Source organism: Capsicum annuum, chromosome 8 (assembly GCF_002878395.1).
Source record: "Capsicum annuum cultivar UCD-10X-F1 chromosome 8, UCD10Xv1.1, whole genome shotgun sequence".
Lineage (NCBI taxonomy): Eukaryota > Viridiplantae > Streptophyta > Magnoliopsida > Solanales > Solanaceae > Capsicum > Capsicum annuum.
In genome coordinates, this window is record NC_061118.1 from 7,390,811 (window position 1) to 7,399,626 (window position 8,816).

Here is an 8,816-nt window from a genome sequence, read left to right on the forward strand (position 1 = left end):
GAAGGAAAAAAGTATGTGTTTTTCATAATATATGACCACTCAAGGTTCACCTGGACAATGTTCTTGATAACAAAGGATAAAACCTATGAGGGTCTGTTTAATTTTTCCACGCAAATTCAAATAAAGCTGAATTATAGTTTGCTGAATTCAAATCTAATCATGAAACTAAATTTGAGAACTCCCAAGTTGCAGGATTCTATGATGAAAATGGAATTAGTCATAACTTCTCTACCCCAAGGAATCCTCACCAAAATGAAGTTGTTGAAAGAAAGAACATAACCCTTATAGAGATTGCCAGGACCATGCTGATTAACAGTGGGCTTCCAATAAACTTCTGGGCTAAAGCTGTAAATACTACTTACTATATGAAAAATAGGTTCTTGATTATATCATTCTTGAACAAGACCCATATTAGCTTGTGTTCAATATAAAGACTAAATTTGACTAATTCAGACCTTTTGGGCAAAAATGCATTATTCTAAATAATGGGAATAATGATCTCGGAAAGTTTGGCTCCAAAAGTGATAAAGTAGTATTTGTGATCTATTCATCAACAACTAAATCATATAGAGTTTTCAATAAAAGAACTCTGTATGTTAAGTAAAATGTGCTTTTGGTCTTTGATTAATTAGGAAAGCTAATAAATCTTGGTGATGAAGAAGATTCTGATATTGAAGAACTCATTCCTATTCAAAGGGATGATATTGCGGAGGTTTGATGGTCAAAAACAAAATGATGCATTTGGGACTGATAAAGATGATAGTGATCCAGGATTGATGTGCTATAGAAATATAGCACTTTTGATGCTTAACATGAGGAAATTATGCAAGTTTCTAAGGCTATTTTATTAGATATGATTTGTTAGTGAAAAAGGTGTTCTTGGCTACTTTTTGGAGCAATTACGGAGATTCAAGATGTTTTCCAGCTTGTTCATGATTAAAGCATGATTCGAAAATTGAAGATGAGCTGATTAGAAGAATCCCAACACTTACCAAGTGAACATGTGGCTGCAAGTAGGACCTACAGACCACATGTAGGAAAAGTAAGTATGTAAGACCCCATAAAAACCTAGATCAATTCAGCTCACCATACTATGTTAAAGGGGTCAAAGACTTAGAAAATTTAACTAAGTGGTAGGACTCAGTAATTTCTAAAGATCCTAAAGTTTAATGATTTTATTTTTGACCTTCCCAACATTGGAAAGTTAATTTTAAAGTTGATTCATGATTGGGGATGTCAAAGGTACATCTCGGGTGAGTTTTAAAATTTTTGGACAAATATAAGGGCATGTTTGGAAGTCCAAAATAGTAGCACCACTAGGATAATCCCGTGTCGCACGCCCCAGTCCACTGGTAGGAGTGCCCGGGGTGCATGCTCCAGTCCGACAGACCAGAGCCCATGATGCGTGCTCTATCGTGGCCCCCTTAATTTCCAGCTTTCAGTTATGTTTTCCAACGTTATTTGGGACTTTTACCTTCACCCAATTGGTCCATAACAAAGAAATAAGGGTCCCAAAAGGAAAAATTGATCATTCTCTTCACAATTCTCTCAAAAGAAAGCAATCATCTCTCAAGAAAAAACCCTATCCTTTTTAAAATTCAAGCTCAAACTTCAAGAAATCACCAAGAACCTTCATGAATTCTTAAATTGAGATATGTGTTATGTTTATTTATGGGTCCTTTTTACCCATAGAGTCCAAGAATCCATTTTCAAGTTTAAAGCCATGATTTTTACATGTTACTATAAGTTATCTTCATGAAGTTATTATGAATCTTTATTTTAAATTATGTTTACCATGTATTTTTGTTGGAAATTGTCCTTGGTACTTTTGAATGATGATGTTAGCATGTTAAATCCTAAATCCATGATTTTAGAATTTCAATTATGTTAGAATCACATGTTTTTAACTATTCTCATGATTAAGCCTATGAATTTCAAGTGTTTGATAAAATGCCTAAATGTTTGGGTTTTGCATAATGACTACTTATTATGTTTTTCAAAGCTTTAGTATGTTCCTACTGTTATTGTCATTAAGTCCTGGGGGTTATGAATACATAAAATTTAGTTATTTACGCAGTTTTAAATGTCTATAAAATGATTTTAGTTATACCATGAGAAATATCATCCATTTAGTAATATGATTAGTTACGAGTCTAATTAAGTTCAGTTTAGTCCAATAATTAGAGTCATTCAGTTGAGAGTAAAACTTAGCACTGAGTGACCATAGGGATGGCGTATCACCCGTCAGTAGGCATGAGGAACTTGTCTCCCCTGTCAGTAGGCATGAGACGTTAGTAGCAGTCCCTAGGTTCCAGATCAACGACGCCACAGTAGACTTTAAGGGGTCCCCCGTCAATTAGGCATGACACCCTCATCCTTTAGGATATCAAATTAGTGGATCCACATAACCAATGTTAGTACCCGTGGCACCATACTGGTGATCTTCTAACTGGGGCTACAGGTAGGACATTGATAGTTCATTAGGTCATGTCGTTATAGCTAGCTCCCATAGTCTCTATTTAGTATTCAGTACAGAGCTCAGTTTTAGGTTTGCTTGAATATAACATACAACTATCAGTTATTCAGTATCAATATTTTAGTATTTTAGTTTATAGACTATATCAGAATCATGTTTATTCTTGGTCATGCATTCTCAAATTTTTACAGCTTTTATGCATTCTTACTCAGTTACCTTATGCTACTCTGTCAGTTATTATCTTGTACGTATAACCCATAAATTTTAACCTACCCTTATCTCATATATAAGTATATTCAAAGTACTGACCACATACTCATTTCTTATGCTATGATATCTTATATCATACGTTCGGACACTCAGGTTCTCGTTCGTACTTATACATTCTAGCGCATCAATATTAGTAGTAGTAGTGAGTCCTCATATATCGATGACCATTTTTGTTAATCTTAGTCTTTCATCTTTGTAGTCAGTCAGAGTTAGTTGGGGATTGTCCTATCAACTCCCCTATCAGTTAGAGGCTTTTTAAACTATTTTGGATAGTTGGTTAGTTTACCAGTTGTTATTATCAGTCTTCTCAGTATTATTTTTAGATGCTTTTAGAACTATGATTTTTAACCGTATATTGCACTATTTAAAACCTTAAGGCATTTTTAGTTAAATTTCGTACATGTTATTTTGTTATCTATTTTATTTAGCGCTCACAATAGGTACCAACTCATGGGTTAACTTGTGGTCTCTCTGGATCGTAAGCACAGTGTGGCATCCAAGGTGTATTTTCAGGGTATTACAAACTTTATCTTAGAGCCTAAGGTTTTACAATGTCCTAGGAAGTATAAAAGCTACTTTGAGTAGAGTCTTATGCAAGGGCGTGAAGTGCCCCAAACTTATGGACAAGAGGCTACAAGGTATTTTAGGAAAAATGTCCCTTATTTCTATGTTCATGTCATGTGAAAGATCATGAGCTCTATTTAAGCACTCTTTCTAATTCAATCTTCCTTTCCTTAATAGAACATGCCTCCCAGAAAGACTAACAAATGAAGAAACAAAAATCAGCCCACACTTCTGCCGATTTAGAAAGATCCCCTAAATAAGCATGTCTCTCATGCCGAATTAAGAGATGCATTAATTACTTTAGCCCATTCAGTAGCAGCTCAGAACAATCATCTAACTGCTATTCCAGCCAATCTAGTTGCTAATACTACCGCGGCCAGCATTCAAGACTTCACCTAAATAAATCCTCCTTTATTTTTTGGATCCAAGTCTGAGGAGGATCCGTAAAAGTTCATTGACATGGTTCAAAAGGTAGTATATTTTATGAGCGTGAATTTTAGTGAGAGTGAAGAGTTGGATGCTTACTAGTTACAAGATCTAGCTCATACCTGGTTTAAGTATTGAAAGGGGGATAGAGGCACATATGCAGGACCTGTAGAACGGGAGGAGTTTGCTATAACCTTTTTAGATAGATTCTTCCCTTTGGAGTTGTGGAAATATAGGTTACTAGAGTTTATTAATTTGAAGTAGGGTAGTATAAGTGTAAAAGAGTATTCTCTTAAGTTTACTTAGTTGGCAGCTATACTCCTCATGTGGTATTTGATAACAAGTCTAGGATTAGTAAGTTTGTCTCTGGTGTAGCTGATAGCATGGTCAAGAAGTGTAGGACTATGATGTTGATTAAGGATATGGACTTGTCTAGGTTGATGGTCCATGCTCAGCAGATTAAGGAAAAGAAGGCTAAGGAGAGAGAAAGAGAGAATAAGACAACTAGGATAGATAGTTTCAGCTTTTCTCAACCAAGGTCAGAAGATGGAAACCATCCTTAATTCCATAAGAAATCATCCATCCTAGTTTCGTCCTCAATTAGTGCTCCAGTACCAAAGTTCAAAAATGATAACCAGGGTAGGGCACGAGGCTCTAAGACTCAGGGTAGTATAAATAGTAGTCGGACTAATCCTTTTTCCCAGAAATATGGTAGGAATGTTCAAGGTATATGTAGGGCTGGTAGTGATATATGTTGTGGATATAGCAAGATTAGCCATAGGATAAGGAAGTTTCCAATAGGTATATGGAAAGTAGGACCAACCACCAATAGGGTCAGGCTAACTCTCCAATAGCACTAGCAGGTTGCCCAACTCAGCAAGGCACCGCTTCTAGTTCCACCAGTGGTCAATGCCAGAACAGATTATATGCCCTCCAGACCCATCATGATCAGGAATGTTCTCCTAATGTGGTTGTAGGTATGTTACAAGTCTTATATTTACATGTTTATGCATTGTTAGATCGTGGGGATTCACTCTCTTTTGTAGCCCCTTATATAGATGTCATCTTTGGAATCAGTTATAAAACCTTAGTAGAACCCTTCTCAGTGTCTACCCAGAGATGTATCTATTTTATCCATGCAGGTATAAGGAATTGTTCAATCATAATATCTCAGAAAGTCACTTCAGTTAATCTTGTGGAGTTAGAGATGACTGATATTGATCTTATTTCGGCATGGATTGGACCCACTCATGCTATGCTTAAGTTGACTATAGAAATAGAGTCATTCAATTTTAGTTTCTAGATGAACTAGTGATTGAATGGAAGGGTAGTAATTCAATGGTCAGGGGTCAACTTATTTCGTACCTTAGAGCAAGAAAAATGATATCTAAGGGGTGTGTTTACCATCTTGTTTGAGTAAAAAACTCTAATTCTAAGACTTCTAATCTCAAGTCAGTTTCAGCAGTGAGGGAATTTCTAGATGTGTTCCTTGAAGATCTTTTCAGAGTTCATCCTAAAAGGGAAATTGACTTTGGGATAGACCTTCTTCCAGGTGCCCAGCCTATCTTGATTATGCCCTATTAAATGTCTCCATCTGAGCATAGGGAATTAAAAGAACAGTTGAAAGACCTCCTCGATAAGGTATTTATCAGGCCCAGTGTTCCCCATGGTGCGATCTAGTCCTTTTCGTGTGAAAAAAATGGTTCTCTAAGAATATGCATTGATTACCATTAGTTGAACAAAGTCACCATCAAGAATAAGTACCCACTCCCCAGAATTGATGACTTGTTTGACCAACTTTGTGGTTCCAGTTACTTCTCTAAAATAGATGTCAGATATGGCTATCATCAACTTAGAGTCAGAGAATGTGACATTCTGAAAATGGCTTTCAAAACTCGATATGGTCTCTTTCAGCTTCTAGTTAAGTCCTTTGGTCTAACAAAAAGTCCAACAGCTTTCATGGACTTGATGAACTGAGTGTTCAAGCAGTACTTGGACATGTTCGTCATAGTCTTCATTGATGATATTCTTGTCTATTCCTGTAGTGAAAATAATTATTCAGACCACCTCAAAATTGTATTGCAGACTCTTAGAACCCATTAGTTGTTTATCAAATTCAGTAAGTGTGAGTTTAGTCTAAGATAAATAGCTTTTCTTGGCCATATTATTTATGGTGATGGCATTAGAGTTGACCCTAAAAAGATCAAAGTAGTGAGAAACTAGCCTAGACTTATCTTTTTTTAGATATCAGGAGTTTTTTAGGTTTGGACGGCTATTACCGATGGTTTATTAAACAGTTTTTTTCTATTACGTCCCTTATATCTAGATTGACCCATAAGAAATTCAAGTTTCAGTGGTTAGATTCTTGTGAGAAGAGTTTTAATGAGTTAGACTCGACTCACCTCAGCCCTAATTTTGACCTTGCCAGATGGTTGAAATAGGTTTGTCATATACTGTGATGCTTCCAGAGTTGGTTTAGGTTGTGTTTTGATGCAGAGAGGTAAGTTCATAGCCTATGCCTTTAAACAACTTAAAACCCATGAAAAGCATTATCCTAGCCATGATCTTGAGTTGGTAACTATTATCTTTTCCTTAAAGATTTGGTGGCATTATTGTATCGAGTTCATATTGATGTGTTCACGGATCACAAAAGTTTATAGTATGTATTTTTGTAGAAAGATTTGAATCTTCATCAGAGAAGGTGGTTAGAATTGTTGACAAATTATGATATGAGTGTGTTGTATCATTTAGGCAAGGTCAATGTAGTAGAAAACACCCTTAGTAGGTTGTTAATGGGTAGTGTTGCTCATGTTGATAATGATAAGAATAAGTTAGTTCAAGAGGTTCATCAGTTGGCTAGGTTAGGTGTTTCTTTGGTTAATTTAGCTGAGGGTAGTGCATAGGTTCAGAATAGTTTGAAATCTTCTTTCATTTCTGATGTAAAAGAAAAGCAAGATAGGGATCCTAGTCTAGTTAAGTTAAGGGAGTCAGTCAAAGATTAAAAAGTGGGGGGTTTATCCCAAGGGGGAGATGTTGTGTTTTGATGTTAGGGTAGGCTGTATGTGCTGAGCGTTGATACGTTAAGGCAGAGAATCCTTTCAGAAATTCAAGGTGCTCATTACTCTATTCACCCAAGGGCCATTAAGATGTACCATGATTTACGAGAGATCTACTAGTGGAGTGATATAAAAAGAGATATTGCAGAGTTTGTTGCTAAGTGCTCGTACTGTCAGCAGGTTAAGGTTGAGCACCAGAGGCTTAGTAGTACTTTGCAGGAGTTTAGTATTACCACTTGGAAGTGGGAGGAGGTGAACATAGATTTTATGATAGATTTGCCCTTTTTGTGTTGTCAGCGTGACTCAATTAGGGTTATTATAGATATAATGACCAAATCAACCTATTTCTTGACAGTTCATACTTTCTATACAGACGAGGACTATGCTGAACTCTATATTAGAGAGTTGGTTAGATTGCATGGATTCCCGTTGTCTATCATTTCAGATAAAGGTACTCAGTTTACCTCTCACTTTTGGAAAGCTTTTAAGAAGGGTCTAGGTACCCAAGTTTAGCTCAATAAAACCTTTCACCCTCAAATGGATGGTTAGGTAGAAAGGACTATTCAGACCCCAGATGACTTGTTGAGAGCTTATGTTATCGACTTTAAGGGTAGTTGGGATGATCACTTGCCTTTGATTGAGTTTTCCTACAATAATAGTTATCACTCCAGTATCAGATGGCTCCATTTGAGGCTCTCTAAGGGAGGAGATATAGATCTTCTGTTGGTTGGTTTGAAGCAGGTGAGGCTTCTTTAGTAGGACCAGATTTGGTGGTAAATGCAATAGAGAAGGTTTAGTTGATTAGGGAGAGGATTAACACAATCCAAAGCTGTCAGAAATCCTATGCAGATGTGCGTAGGAGAGATCTTGAGTTTGCAGTTGGGGATTTTGTATATTTGAAAATCTCTCTCATGAAGGGCGTGAAGAAATTTGGAAAGAAGGGGAAACTCAGTCCCTGATATATTTGCGCTTACAAAATCTTGAGTCATTATGGGGAGGTAGCATATGATCTTGTGTTGCCTGCAGAATAGGAATCAGTACATCAAATGTTCCATATTTCCCGGTTGAAGAATGGTATTAGTGACCCAACAGTAGTTGTTCCGTTAAAAAGTCCAGATGTATAGGACAACCCTTCTTATACAGAAATCAATGTTGAGATCCTTGATTGTGTGATTTGTAGGCTAAGGAACAAAGAAGTTCCCTTAGTCAAAGTTCTTTGGCAGAATCAGTTTGTTGAGGGAGCCATGTGGGAAGCAGAAATAGATATATGAACCAAGTACCCTCATCTTTTTTCTGCGAACTCAGAATCAGCTTAAGGTAATAGTTCTCCTTAGATTTTCTGTTTTCAATTCTCAGTTCCAGCCATGTAATCATCTTTATGTCATCGCATTCATTCACAAATAAGATCAATCATTCATCATGTTTCTGCTTCAGTCATGTCATCATGTTTTTAATTATGTATATTCAGTATGTAACCTGAGTTCCTCAGTATTCTCAGCTTAATTAGTCTTATTTAAGGACGAATGGTCCCAAGGGTGAGATATTGTAAGACCCCATAAAATCCTAGCTCAATTCAGCTAACCATAGTATATTAAAGGGGTCAAAGACTTGGAAAATTTCACTTGGAAAATTTCACTAAGTGTTAGGACTTAGTCATTTCTAAAGCTCCTAAACTTTGATGGTTTTATTTTCAACCTTCCCGATATCGAAAAGTTAATTTTTAAGTTGATTTATGATTGGGGATGTACAAGGTATATCTCGCCTGAGTTTAGGAATTTTCAAATTAGTGTAAGGGCATGTTTAGAAGTCAAAAATAGTAGCACCACCGTGATAAGCTCATATCGCGCACCCCAGTCCCCTGGTGGGAGTGCCCACGGCAGAGCCTGCGGTGCGTGTTCTAGTCCGACAGACCAGAGCCTGCGGCGCATGCTCCAAAAGGCAAAATTGATCATTTTATTCACAATTCTCTGAAAAGAAAATAGTCATCTCTTAAGAACAAACACTAGCCTCTTCAAAATTCAAGC